Source organism: Heliangelus exortis, chromosome 1, assembly GCF_036169615.1.
Source record: "Heliangelus exortis chromosome 1, bHelExo1.hap1, whole genome shotgun sequence".
NCBI classification, from domain to species: Eukaryota; Metazoa; Chordata; class Aves; order Apodiformes; family Trochilidae; genus Heliangelus; species Heliangelus exortis.
In genome coordinates, this window is record NC_092422.1 from 131,915,014 (window position 1) to 131,930,182 (window position 15,169).

At 43.9% G+C, this 15,169-nt stretch overlaps 1 protein-coding gene across 1 annotated transcript in view; it reads left to right on the forward strand.

Moving 5' to 3' along the window:
* The first annotated feature begins 7,310 nt into the window (after nucleotides 1-7,310).
* Nucleotides 7,311-15,169, forward strand: part of CNOT2 (CCR4-NOT transcription complex subunit 2) — a 77,665-nt gene continuing 69,806 nt past the window's right edge. Inside the window, exon 1 of the mRNA XM_071766723.1 lies at nucleotides 7,311-7,533. The gene's annotated coding sequence lies outside the window, so the exon portion shown is untranslated. The remainder of the gene's footprint in view (nucleotides 7,534-15,169) is intronic.

Here is a 15,169-nt window from a genome sequence, read left to right on the forward strand (position 1 = left end):
GATAGCTGTGGGAAGAGGAGAATCACACAGAACCAAAAAATCAGCTGGGTTGGAAAGGACCTCTGAGATCACCAATTCCAACCTTGATCCACTGCCACTGTGGTTCCCAGACCATGGCACTGAGTGCCACATCAGTCTCTTCTTAAAAACCTCCAGGGATGCAGAATCTACCACCTCCCTGGGCAGCCCATTCCAATGTCTGATCACCCTCTCTGTAAAGAATTTCTTCCTAATATCCAACCTAAATCTCCCCTGGCAGAGCTTAAGTCCATGCCCTCTTGTCTTACTGGGAGCTGCCTGGGAAAAGAGACCGACCCCCCCCTGGCTACCCCCTCCTTTCAGGGAGTTGTAGAGAGTGATGAGGTCTCCCCTGAGCCTCCACTTCTCCAGGCTGAACACCCCCAGCTCCCTCAGCCGTTCCTCACAGAACTTGTGCTGGATCCCTTCACAGCCTCCTTGCTCTTCTCTGGACCTGCTCCAGCACCTCAATCTCCTTCCTGAACTGAGGAGCCCAGAACTGGACACAGTATGAGGTGTGGCCTCACCAGCGCTGAGTACAGGGGCAGAATCCCTTTCCTGGACCTGCTGGCCATGCTGTTTCTGACACAGGCCAGGATGCCATTGGCCTTCTTGGCCACCTGGACACACTGCTGGCTCATGTTCAGCTTCCTGTCAATCCAGACTCCCAGGTCCCTTTCTGCCTGGCTGCTCTCCAGCCTCCTGGACCCCTTTGTTTCCAAGGGCTGTTTCCCAGGGAACACTGAATCAGTCTTCTGATTAGGCTGAAATCTGCCCTCTGGAAGTCCAGCATAGAGGTTTTATTGATGGCCCTCCTGGCATCCCTGAGTATTCAAAACTTTGTTATTTCATGGTCACTGTGCCCCAGATGGCCTCCAACCACCACATCTCCCACCAGCCCCTCTCTGTTGGTGAACAGAAGGTTTAGTGGGGGCCCATCCCTGATGGGCTCATTTACCAGCTGGAGTAGGAAATTATCCTCTATATGCTCCAGGAATCTCCTAGACTGCCTCTGCTCTGCTGTGTGGAGTTCCCAGCAGACACCTGGCAGGTTAAAGTCACCCAGGAGAACAAGGGCTGGTGATGTTGAGACATCTGCCAGCTGCTTGTAGAATAATTCATCACCCTCATCATCCTGGTTGGGTGGTCTGTAACACACCCACCAGGATATCAGCCTTGTTGGCCTTTCCCCTGATTTTGACCCACAGGCAATCAACCTTATTGTTCCTGACCTTGAGTTCTACAGTCAAGAGACTCTCTAACATAGAGCCACCCCTCCACCTCTCCTACCTTGTCTGTCCCTCCTGAAGAGCTTTTAGATATCCATGGCAGCACTCCAGTCATGAGAGTCATCCCACCACGTTTCTGTGATGGTGACTACATCAGAGCTTTCCTGCTGCTCGTTTGTTTCCCATACTGCATGCATTGGTGTACATGCACTTCAGCTGGGCTGCTGATTTCACTCTTAGCTCAGGCTTTCCATCCTTGGGCTCATCTCTGGAGAGCCCGGTTTCAATCCCTTCCCCCTTCAAACCTAGTTTAAAGCCCTCCTGATCAGCCCCACCAACTTACAGGCTATAGTCCTACTGCCCCTGCTAGACAGATGAAGCCCATCTGTATTGAGGACACCAGGTACCATGGAATTTGCCCCATTGTCAAAAAACCCAAAATTCTGCTGGTGGCACCAATTCTTTAGTCACCTATTGATAAGATGGGTTTTCCTACTCCTCTCCTCATTCATATGGCTTTGGTTGTAATCTGTCTGATAGATGGGGTGCAGCAAGGAGACCCTCCAGACAGATCTTCCTCTTGACTGTCTTCCACCTGATTCTCTGGGTCCAGGGGCCTGTACCTGTTCCCTAAGGGCACCCAGGGTGGTGATGGGAGTCAGGAGGGAATTATTTTACTTCTCTGATCAGGGACCTGTTTCCATTCTCCCCCATCTACTTGGAGGAGGCAGGGCTTCACCATATCCTGCTGAGCTTTTTCTGGGGGGCAAAAGGGTGTGACTCCACCAGTCAATTTCCCTTTCACTTTCCCTATTGCTTTTAAGCCTCTCTATCTCTTCCTTGAGCTCTGCCACCAGGCACAGCAAATCATTCACTTGCTCCCACCATACACAGTTGCCACTCACACTGTCCTCTGCTAAAGCCAGGCACAAACACTCTGTGCAGCCAGAGACCTCAACAGCTGCTTCTGCTTTGGTGTCCTTCCTGGGTGGTTCTGTCTGTGTTGATGCACCCCTTGTGATAACAACAGCAATGGCTTTCACTTCTTTTGGAAACCATCACTGGCTTTATTAGAGTTGCAGGAAAAAACAAACAAAACCCCCACAAAAAAACAAAAGGAAAAACCCAACCAACCAAACTAACACAAAACTAAGCCGCACCTGAGGAAGCTGGGATGTGCCCCTCCTGCTTGCCAACTGCCCTGACACATACCCCTGTTCCTCAGGCTCCTCAGGGACATTTAAATCCCCCTGGGGCTGCCTGGACTCACCCCCTGCTTTCCCTGATTGCCTGAGCCAGCGAAATTCTGGATTTCTTCCTGTGGTTCTGGGCAGCTGTATGGGATGTTCTGATCTCAGTAACCGCCCTGTACAGCACCATCTGGCCGTGAGCCCCTGGGCTTACCTCAGCTTTTTGCTGTCACTGCCTCTGCTGGTCACTGAACCAACAATAGGGACTGCAGCTTCATGGAGAGACTGTCCCATGTAGCACCTAGGAACAGTAACTAGATCAGTTAGTCACATGGGAAAACCATGTCAAAAGGCCCACAACACCCAAAATTAAATTTTGTTGGTCTTTTTGCATGATATAACAGTTTCAAATGAGAAACAGCACTTTGGACCAAGCAGCTTTCCAATGACCATGGGCAAGAGCACCACTAACTACAATCTGAGAACTGATATGTGAAGGGTTCCCCTCTCATCACCACTGTACCTGCCATCTTTCCAGGGATACTCGTGCTTGGGAATGTTAGTCAGCGCCTGCTCTGGCACCAGCTTGTGTTTCTGTAATACTTTATCTCCTCTGGAAAACATATTTCCATCTGCAGCATTACTCTTTTCTTTGTCTAAAGAAACACTTGAAACTGTTGCTCTAACTCTTGATTTATCCACTCATTTACTAGCATACCACTATTTTCCAGAATTGGCATATTTCTTTTTAAACTTGGTTGGTTGTTTGTTTGTTTTTTTTTTTTTCTCCTGGTGCTCTGGTATAATTAGCACTGAATCACACTGAAGGCACTACAGCAGACGGCTCAGATAGGGTTTCCTGATAGTAAAAATATATGAGAGACTGAGATAAAGACACATCCGCTCCAAACATTCTCTCCTGGAAACTACAAATTCAGCAGATGAGAGGCCATCTGTGTGGATACCTTGTGATGCATTTTAACACTGAAACAGTAATGGAACTGCACTTCTAGGGCTTCCCTTGCCAGCAGCCATCCCTGGAAACACTCTGTAGGAGTGAACTGATAGATAGGGACAGTGTCATGGAAACAGCTGATCCCTCCCTTACCTTTCCTAAATAAACAAGAAATTGAAGACTAACTTGCAGAAGTTATCCTAACTAAGCAAATCCTCCCAAATCTCAGTATTTTGTGCTCTATTTTAGAGTAATGAGTAAGAATTATGAAAAAGTACAGTAAGAAAATCAGAGGTCTTAGTGCTTTTACTCTTGAAAAAATGTTTAACACCTCTTTGTGGTGAAATCTTTAATATCAGATTTGGTGTAAATTTTGACACACCTTTATCCTTGTGTTTTAGAAACATTTAAAACATGAAATAGGCTGTATTTATGAAAAGAAATTAAAATATGCTGTGTTCTTCTAGGGCAGAGATTAATGCAGAGCAGTGCTGTAACCCTCCAACCTTCTTCCGAAGAAAGCAAGTGACAGAATTTTGAACATCATGCAGCAAGAAAGACAACTGTGCAAACATGCCATTCCCAAGGCATGAGCTTCACACAGTTGTGAATTCAGCAGAAATCAGATCTTTGCTTCCTTCAGAAGCAGTATTTCACTGTTTTGGCTAATCAAGAGCACCTTACAATTGAAGGGAACTATCTTCTGGTTTCAGCTGTTTCTTCCAAAGGACTTACACACTCATATGAGAAAGAAAAACACAGCATGTTTCACCACTGCTGAAAAGCTGCTAACTCTTTCTCAAGGTAACTGCAGTGTATTCCTGAGTAATAGTGGGACAATCCGTAGACAGGAGAAGGAAAGAACCTTTTTGTGCTCCAATGCACCTTTTTGTGCTATTTGAAAATGTCTTACAAGGTTGGCTATTCACCATGTTCTGCCTTCACCCGCGATTGAGGATGTTGCTCTTATTATGACTAGTTTAATTTTATGTTTTCTCAAAGCAGAACACCCTAACTCTACCCTTAACATACTCTGGGCCTTTCCCACTTCTATTGGTGAGTCTCTGAAGTGAGCCGAAGGCCATCAACAAACTCTTCAGAGCAAAGCTTTAGAAAAACTGCAGAGAATTTTAATGAATTTCCAGAGCCGTAACAACCTATGGATTCTGAGCATATCCAACTCTCTTTGATTACCTCTTCCCAAATTTTCCAGGTAGAAGCTTTTAGCCCTCTGTGGGCATTAGCAGAAGCAATAGCCTACTGAAAATCCAAATGGCCACCAGAAGAGTGTCATGATTGCTTCAGAACATGCACATTATGGCCATAGCTGTCATGAAGATTAGGTAGAAAACTCTGCTGATGCACTTCAACAGCACCACACCAATTCTTGATGGCATGGGCCTACTCATGCAGTCACCTGCAGAACAGGTTTTCTGTAATTGCTGCTATCATGCATGGAAGTTCCTTCTCCTGTGCTGTCATGGAGTTTGCAGACTGTCTTCTACAGACATTCTCATATTGATTAAAAATTGATGTGTATCAGCCAAGGAAGAAAAAAAAAAAGAAAAGAAAAAAGAAAAAAGAAAAAAAAAGAAAAAAAAAAAGAGGAGACCACTAATTGAATAATATCTGAGAATAAATGAAAATACACATCTATTTATAAAGACTTACAGAGGAAGGTCAAACCATATTATAAAACTTTCAAAATGGATTAGGAGTGTTCATATACAATTAGCAGCCAGTGTACTAAATGGTCTCAGGACTTCTCTTTAATTAAGCAAGTTTAACTCACACAAAACAGGCCTCATCATTGCGGAAGACTGTATTAAGCCAGGACCAAAAGTGGCAAATGTATGAACACATCACATACATGACAACACATCCCCTTCAGTGGCTTCAAAGGTTATTTTTAAGCATCAAAAATATCAGCTATCAGCTTTCACTTTCCTAGAGACCAAACAAGGACTTCAAGTACACATCTACTACAGCCACAATGTTGATGTTCCTCAACAAGTACAGAATTTTAGGCAGAAGGGGAGGTTAGGTTTTTTTAATTAACAACCCCTAGATCAAAATTTACATACATTGTGATTGATAGTTAGGTTGTTATGCTAAGCTAACCCACCTAAGAAAAACTGTTCTTTTCCTTCCTTTAGCTCTGTTGAACTGTACAGATTTCTTGTTATATCAGTGTTAGCTGATTTTATGTGAACTGTAATTTTGTAACAGACAGAGGTATCAGCCCACATAGATGCAATGACAATGTCTGGTGCTTAGTACATCTACACTGTATCACTCGGTACTGTATGTCTTGGATGACTTCTCTGGGGAAATACTACAAAAATATAGCTTTGGACCAAGAAACTGACCATTACAGTGTAAAATGTAAAATAATGAAAAAAATTTTTATAATGTAGAAGAGTGAATCAGGCCAAAGAAAAGCTTATTTAGCAACAGTAATAAGAATCCTTACTGCTTTCAGTCGAAAAGTACCACCTCTGTATCTCTCGTATGGTATAGTGAAATCTTTGATTTTTCAGACTGAAGTACCCTAGAAAATATACTCTACTTAAACCAGATATCACTTACAGTGCTTTGTATTTTTTTTATAGCAAAGATATTAGCATGAGCGACAAAGGAAAGGTTAGTGTATTAAAATGCAGTTATTTCCAGAACAATGTCTATAGACAGTAATTTCAATGACCTGGCACCCATGCTCAGCATGTTCAGCATAGTGCAGCACAAAAAGGTGGTGGCATTAAGAAACTGATCTCTTAGTTTAGATAACAGACAGTGTTCTTTCATCTTCAAAACATGCTTTATGTCGACAGGCATATTACTAGTATGCAAGCTACTTAATACTACTGTTTAAATCCAGTTTGGAGCTTCCAAATCAAACATAATAAAGGATATGTGTAAAGTTTTTGAAAGAAATCCTCTATCGTGCTCATATTTTCGTTTGGATTTTTAAACTATGATCTCATTAAACAATTAAGGCTTAAGCAGCCCTGTTCTTGATGAAGCAGAGATGCCAGTTCACTAACAATGTTAGTCTTGATCCTGTAAACAGCTGAGTACAGGTACTGTTTTGTACAACTTCTGTACAGTTGACAGCTTCACTGAATTCAAGGGTATTACTTGCATTATGAGTGTTCTGCACACCTGCACTTGCTGTACTTGAGCCATTTTTACATCATACACGTTTCCAGGGTTGATTAAAAAAAAGAAAGTCCAGCTGTGCCACCCTGGCCATGCCCTTTCACTGCAGTTGCAAGCAGATAGCAAGGCCTGCCTGCCCAACACACTGACAGAGGAAACATTAACACAATTTATCTCGTCAGCACGGTGGTTCCTGACCTCGATCCCCTCCAGACCAAGGAACACCCCGCAGCAAGGCCAAGCCGTTCCTGCCGCACCCCCCACCCCAGGGAGAGGGAACAGGCCATGGGACCCTCCCCTCTGGACACTGGGGCACTTCCCGGGGAAGCGCGTCTGCCCAGGGTAGGTCTCCACAGACCCCCGGAGCCTCTTGGGACCCCTGCTTCCGCGGGATGAGAAGAGGGCCGGGGAGCCACTCAGACCCTGCTGGCCCCGACACTCCGCGTCTGGCCCGCCGCACGCAGCCTGCGCGCTACTCGGGCCGGGCTGGGCCGGACCGGACCGCCCTCTCCTGTAGCGAAACAGAGGCCGCCCCAGAGCCTCACGTCCCGGGACAGCAACGCCTCTGACAGCGCCGGCGCCTACGGCCGCACTAGGCCTGCGGAGCGGGGCCCGGCATCCCCGCGGCCTACGTGTCCCGCCGCCGGTCCGGCGACGTGAGCGGCCCCAAGTGCTGGGCCGCGTCTCCCGCGGGAGGCGGAGGAAGCGCAGCCGAGTGAGCCACGCTGCTACCGCCTCCACGTCCCCCCCGGCCCCTCTGCGCCGCTCCCACACAGGCCGCTCCGTTCCGCTCCGCGTCGCATCGCGCCGGGCCGGGCCTTACGGCGGCGCTTGCCCCCGCCCCTTAGCGCTGGCTGCCAGGTCGAGCGGCGGCGGGGTCACGGCGGCGGCGGCCGGGTCAGAGGGTAAAGGTTGCTCCCCCAGCATCCTCCGTGCTGGATACTCAGCCATCTTGGATCCGCGGGACAAGAAAATTCATGCGGTGAGTCCGGCCCCGGCCGCCCCCTCCTTGGGCCCCGCCACCGCCATGAGCCCCTCCGCCGTGTCGGCCGCGGGCCCATGAGAGAGGGCTGCTCGGCGGCGCGGCTCTCGGCGGGGCCCTGTGGGCTCGGAGCTGTCCCGCCGGGTTTCCGTTTGCTTTTGTCTCTGAGGGGGAGTGGGGGGGACTCGCGGCGCCCAAGCCAGGAGCGCAGCCTCAGGCCCGACCCGGCCTGCCGGCCTTCACCCTCCTCCGCGGCCGCGGGTGGCGGCGGCCGCCGGGCGCCCCTCCAGGGTCGGTCGAGGCCGAGGCCGCGGCCCAGCTGTGCCTGGTCCCCGCATCCTCCGGTGCCGCCGCTGGCAGCTCGCCCCACGGCCCGCTCGGCCCGCCCGGTACGGTTCCTTCCCGCCACCTCCTCACCGCCTGCCTCAGCCCGGCCCCGGGCCTGGCGGCGGCCGTCTCCGCGGCCTCCGCCGCCTCCGCCTTCCCTTCCCGCCGAACCTGTCTCAGTGCTGCGGCGGGGGTGTGCGGCCCCCCGGTCCCCGCCCGCCGCCTCCTCCCGGGCCCTGCGCCGGGCAGCGAAACCTGCCACCCACGGCCGGGGCTGCTGCCGGGCCCGCTTCCGACCGGCATCGGTCTGCGCGTTTCGCCGGTCTGGCCTTGCGGCCTGCTCCGCTGGCCCCCTGGAAGGCCCGGGATGCAGGAAGGGGGGTGAGGCAAGAGTGCTGCTGGCTGGTTTTATTAAAAAAAATTCTATTTTTCGCCCGCGCCTTTTCCACTCTCTTGGCGGCGGTTAAGGTGGGGTATAAACAGGCTCTGGTGTTCCCTCGGAGGTGTTTGTGAAACAAACTTGAAGGGGACTGACCCGCTTTCCCGAACGCTGCCTCCGGAGGAGGGAGCCGGCCTTCCCCTGCCCGCCGGGGCGGCGGTATGGACCTGACCCCGGGATAGAGCGTGCAGGTGCGGGCTGGGGGAGAAGGTGGAACAGGGTGACAGCTTGGGAATGAGAGGGGGGACACTGAAGCGAAAGTGGACGAGAGGCATCGTTTGCATCGTTTATGCTGTAGTTGGCCTACGTGTGCTGCTGATGGAAACAAAGATCTGCCTACAGGTATCCTGGATTTATCTTGTAGGTCGGTTGTGTTTTTTGATATTTTTTTGTTTAGTTTTATGTTGAGGATTTTGGCTGGATTTTTTGAAGTTTTTTTGTTGTTGTTATTGGGTTTGTTGTTTTTTTTTTTTTTTTTTTTGTGTGTGAATTACAGGTAACTATGTTTTTCAGGTTTTGTAATATGAGAAAATGAAAACATGCTTGTGGATTTGGATCGGTAGCTCTTCTGGTAATCCACATTTCGCACAACCATATTTTCGTTTCTGCTTTAAGTCTGTTTTATCAGGGAAAAACATGTTTCCAGCTTTGTACTATTTTGTCCCCAGGGGACAATAGGAACTTGTGCATCTCCTTCTTGTGTGTGTATAAGTGTGTGTGACACAAGTGTGTCAGGGAGGCATTCCTGTGTGGCTGCTAGTCTTAACTCTTCAGTTGGGGGAAGGGAGTTTAAGATGATCAAGCCTGCTGTCACATCAGTTAGTGGAAACCTTTATGGAAACCAGGAAATATGGATAAGTTTTATACTGTTAAGACTTGTAAAGACCTGCAAAATAATTGTTTAGGTTTATCTTGCAAAGGCATCTTCACTTGGACCCAGAAGAATTGGTGTGTGTTGATGAGTGTTGATGCACTTTAATTTCTCTTATAGTGGTGTATTAATAGAACACAACGTACACGGTCCAGTATGATCTTAAACACTTATATATCCAGTGCCCTTCCCCTCTCCCTCGGCCCCCCCCCCCCCCCCTTCTGCTGTTGTTTATGTTGATCATTCTACTAGCATGCTAAACTTCAAGGTCTCAGCTGCTTCTGATTTTAGGAAAGGATTTGAATACTCACTATCATGAGCTGACTTGACTTGACTTGCAAGTGTATTTCCGTTTCACTTTCAGGAAGGTGTTGATAAGACTGTAGTATTAGATAAACCTTGTCTGTGCTTCACTTTGAGAATCCTAATATTGCTGTCAACATGGTCATTGTTATTATAACCCATTTATTTGTCAATTCTATCAGTAAATGGAAGTGAAAGCCTTTGGCTAAGAACTGAAAATAAAAACACTTGGAATTTTTAAAAAAAGCTAATTTAGTTCTCTTTAAAATAAGCTAATATTAGATAGTTGGCATTCAGTGGAAAAAATAGGGCAGTAAACATGTCCTGAAATTTTATGCTAGAAACTGGTCTCATAAGTGGCTCTTTACACTTGAAAAATCTTGGTCTGTGCCTCAACGCCTTCACACGAAAGTTGTGTGTGCCTGTAGTGGAATGGTAGCTCTCAGTATTTCTCATGTATTTGTTCTACTTCTGAATGTATATAAGTCTAGATAGAGGTTGGCTCTGAAGTTACAAACATGACTAAAAGGTATCCTAAAAATGTGGTTTTAAAAATATATGTATTAAAAATCCTTTATTTTTGGCAGAATATTTGCTGAATTTGTTGTGGTTTTCTAAATGCTAGCTTAGATAGAAAGTTCTGTGCTGGTTTATGTACTATAGTAAGTCAAAACAGTTTCTTTTTGCCATAGATTTTAAATTATTGTTAAGTGATGCAGACTTTCATTTTTAGAAAAATATTAAAAATACAGTGTGTACATGAATTTACAGTGTTTGCTGTCAAAAATCAAAAAGTTCAACTTAGGTTGACTTTGCTTTGTTAGGGCTTTTGAGGTATAAATAAAAAAATCATATGTAAACATTCTTCTGTGCCAGAGGTCTGCTAATATTTTTGCTTGAAATTTATCCTGATGTCTCAGGTACACTGTACAGAGCAGTTCAAAACAAGCCATTTCAGTTGTGTTTCCTGAATAGCGTTGGCCTTTTTTTTTTTTTTTAAATAATTTTTTATTTTTATTTCCAAATGTGCATGTACATTCTGTGTTTGTGTGTTGCATTAGTCTTATTGACTTAAAAGCACCTACTTGCATACTGACAGTTAACTTTGTGAGTGAGAGTTTTCAGGATGGATGCTCCATGTTGACAGCTAACTGTATTTTTATCGAGCATTTTAACATTGTAGGAAGAATAATGTCACATGAAATTATTACACTATAGCATATTTAGCATTGCCCTTATGGAATTATTTTGTGTTTAGAGAAGGTGTGTGTGTACCAACTGTGATCTGTGCTGACCAGTAAGAGATTTCTACCTAGGATTTGAAATCTTACTATGTTTGTATCAGCAGAAATAAATACCAAATTAAAAAAACCTCAAACTGTAGAATTTTCTAATTGCTCTTAATATATATTTTATCATTTGTTTGTAATAGTCTACTGAATCACAGAATCAGCCAGGTTGGAAAGCACCTATGAGATCATCAAGTCCAACCCTTGATCCACTACCACCGTGGTTCCCAGACCATGGCACTGAGTGCCACATCAGTCTCTTCTTAAAAACCTCCAGGGATGCAGAATCCACCACCTCCTTGGGTAGCCCATTCCAATGCTTGATCACCCTCTCTGTAAAGAATTTCTTCCTAATATCCAACCTAAATCTCCCCTGGCAGAGCTTATGCCTCCCATGCCCTCTTGTCTTACTGGGAGCTGCCTGGGAAAAGAGACCAACCCCCCCCCTGGCTACAACCTCCTTTCAGGGAGTTGTAGAGAGTGATGAGGTCTCCCCTGAGCCTCCTCTTCTCCAGACAAGGTTGAGTATTTGTATTATGGTAGTGTAAACTAGCTCAGGTTCTGGTCTGTTTTTGTAACCCTGTCCAGAGAGGCTACCTAGCATCCCTGATTTTCTTGAGAAAGTGTTGGTTGTAAGTAGTGTTAGAGAAAAGCGTGCATTATTTTTTCCTCTTCACTCACTTGGTCTGCCGTCTGACCACTCTTTACACTTCAAGTATGTTTAAATTCACAACTCTGTATTTCCTAGGAAGGTTTCAGATTATGCTGGTATTGTAATTGAGGCTTTTTTTATACAAATAATTCTCCTACAGTGCAATAATTACTGATCAGAAATTTGTTAGTGAGTAAACCATTGTTTCCTCCCATTTGATTTGGAAGGGTTTTTTCTAGAGTATTTTAAAGTATCATCTTGTACCCCATGTCACTCAGAATTCTTTTTGGTTCCAGTTATTAATTTAATGAGCTTCTGAAGCATTTTCAAAGTTCTGCCTTCAAATTTTTTATGCATTTGTGATCAATAATGGTTTAATAATAGTTGGCTGATTTCAAGTTACTTGTGAAAAGATATAGTTTATTTAAAATGAAAGCTAGTAAAAAATGCTAGTGTATTTGTGGGATTTGTCTAAGGTTTGTAGAAAGATGCCTGTCCTAGTGCAAAGTAAGTAACTAATGCTTGTGGCATTGGGGGGTACTGTGTAGTGGTCTTACAATTTGTATACCTGCATGAGTTTTTTCTTCAAGCTTCACTGAAATACTGTTTTTTGCCTTCCAGCCTACAAAAACTGTGTTGCTTGAGGTAGACTGACTATTCTTTGTAACTATTTTTAATGCATTTTTTGTTCTATTTGTTCTTGCAAAGGAAGTGTTGCCAGAGAATTGTAACAATGGGAAAAAAAAAAGGTCTGCCAGCCTTCCTTCTGTTGCCCTCCTGTGTAGGGGACTTATTCAGGTATCTGCGCTTTCACCATTCAGTAGTAATGAAGTTTGTGAGAAAGTACTTGTTGAATATAAATATACATACATTAAGTAAAAAAGCAGAATAGTTATGAAGCCGGTATTTTTCGTGTAATGACTAAGTAGGCTAAAAAAAAAAGTAAAATAAGATATTTTCTCTTCTTGGTAGTTTATTCCATGGTTTGTGACATGAAGAGGTAAAAATCTGAAAGGTTTTCAAAAAGAAACCAGCATGTTTTTTCAGCATGGTATGCAGCAGGACAGAAGAGATGATAAATTCTGAAGGTGAAAAGTACCTTGCAACATTGCATCCACCTGCAAAACTTAACATTAAAAAAAACATTTAGATGAGCTATTTGATTTCTTTCTCGCAATGCTGCTACTGTTCTTGATACTTTGCTGTGTGGTGTTCCTATTTCAGTGTGTCAAAAGCATCATCATAAAATAGAAAGGTACCATACGTTGAGAACTTAACTTTTTGCCTTATTTAATGAATGTGGATGTAAATTTCTAGTAAGTTGATTCTTCAAGATTGAATTATACATGAGAATAAGTCAGTATATATTTCATGGCAGAAGTTGAAGTAAATTCTGGTTCCTGTGATATGGAATGAATGATTTTAAATTTCTTTTTAGGAAAACTTCTAGCACTTTCAGAATCTGTTTTGGGCAGTGAATACATGATTTATTTTTCCCGTTATTGATGGAAATTCAGTTATATACAAACGTGTATTATGGGATATCTGTGGTGAAACAGGAAGCATTCAAAATTTGTTGGAACGATAAAATGGAGTTTTCAAGAGGGTGGTGAATTTCTGAGATCTTGTTTTCACACCTAGGTGTGTATTGTGACTACCAGCAGTATGTGGCAGGAAGTGTTTTTATAACAGTTTAATTGGGAATTTCCAAAGTGTTGATACTAGTTGTGATCCTAATCTTTCTTTTGTCTCCAAAAGACTGATAACTTAGTTTAAATCCCCCCAAAGCATCTCGCAGGTTTTTTAGGATCCAAACTTTAGATTCAATTTCAGGCTTCCCATTCTTAAATGCACTACTAGACAGAATTTGTTTGTGTAGTAACAGCTCAAGTCTTGAAAGCTGGGATGACCAAGAGTAGGTCTCATTGTCACCCCAAGTGACTAGCTTGAGAGCAGGTGTCTTAATTAATTTTCTTGGTCTTAGGTCAATATTTTTGGGGATTGGCATGAGAGAATTCCCTCTTACCTGGATCTAATCTAATATTATGCTTCAACTGAGCAATTGTTCTTTGTGCACACTGATGTAACTGTCCATGGCTCTACAACAGATTCCATTGCAGTACTTAATTTTGTAATATGCTTCTAAAAATAAGTGCACAGTCTTATGTAACACTTCTTGTATTGTTAGCACCTAGAGGCTTCATCTCCACTGGTATGAAGGGGAACACGTTCTAAAGATTTTTTGATTGTGGGTATTTACATCTGAAGTATCTTCCCTGTCAGTGTCTATGACTAAACAGTAATTTTGCTTTCTTTCAAGAATATCTCATAACTTGTTTGCACAGTTAGGTATGTTACTCCTCTGCATTTGCAGAGTTTTACAGTATTATTTTGGCATATCCGAATTAAAACAATTTGAAAGTACTGTATCAGTAGATGTTTGTTTTAATTTAAATAAGCCCTGTGGATTCCTATTCGCAGATATGTGCCCTTTCTCAAGACCTCTCATATAATCTGTCTTTGTAAGCATTGTTAAAGTCTGTGGATGCTGAAGATGTGAAAAGGACATTAATTGTATTAAATGCAACTATGATGGCAATCATGAAATATGTGTTTTTTTTTAAATGTAGTATTTTAGTTACACTGTCCTCTTAGCCGTTGTACAGCTCTTGCTCTAGTTTTAGCAATGTTCTGATCTCATTAATATGACTTTTTTCATTTTTTTTTCCAAATTCAGTCTGCAGATAACATGTTAAGTTAGAATGCATCATGTCTTGCTGATAGGAGGACACCTGTGCAGAACAAACTTGACATATGTAGATAATTTAAGGGACAGAAATTGGATTTATCAAGAATTACAGCTTTATTTCAGAGGAACTTAGTTCTCATTTTTCACCACTTCTTGAAGCTGGTGCTGTATTACTATGTTAGGAGCACAACTGAAATTTCAGAGTACTTATCTGAAATTAAGAGTCTTAAAATCTGAGGCCAAACTAGAGATACCCATTGTTTGTTCTATTACTGTCCTTATTTTCTGTGGTGTTGTTTACATGTTCTAGGTGCTTCATTTTACAAGGTCCTTCTCTTTCCCTGAGGGATCCTGTAGATTCTGAAGAATGAATTCAAAAGGAAGTGAGGCCTGAAGAAATAGGCACTTGTAAAACTGAAACAGGTAGTCTTTTATAATGTTGCAGCTTTAAGGATAAGTGAGGTTCTGTAGATGTTTTAAATGATTGTTTAATTTGAACATTTCAAATTATTTAATTTCATAGCAGTGTCTAGGTCAGGTATTAAGAGCTTTGGGATGGGGAAGTAATGTCAACCCTCAAAGTTCCTTGTCAACCATGGACCATCCTGAAAGACTGAAAAATTTGTAAACCTTGGTATTATGACACCAGGACCCCATGCTTCAGTATGAGCATTAGATTTGGCTAAGTATGGGTTACTTTTGTCCTTCTTGAGGTCAAAGTGCACAAGCATATTTAGATCAGTAATTACTACATGAAGAGGTTCTGTTTCTAGGTTGCACTTGGTCTGTTCAGTGACAGTAGTTGACACCCTGTTGGAAGGCCTTTCATCCTGTGCCTTCTCCCTGTGTTTGTGGATCTTAAGAAGCTCTGTTGACTCGGCTTAAGTACTGACAGGGGTAACCACAAAACACTGCACCACCCTTTCTAGAGGTTTTAGGTACCATCCCTTTTGTCCTGGTGATGGGGAGACAATCCCTCCTGTTCTTGGGAACCTGCTGAGTGTGC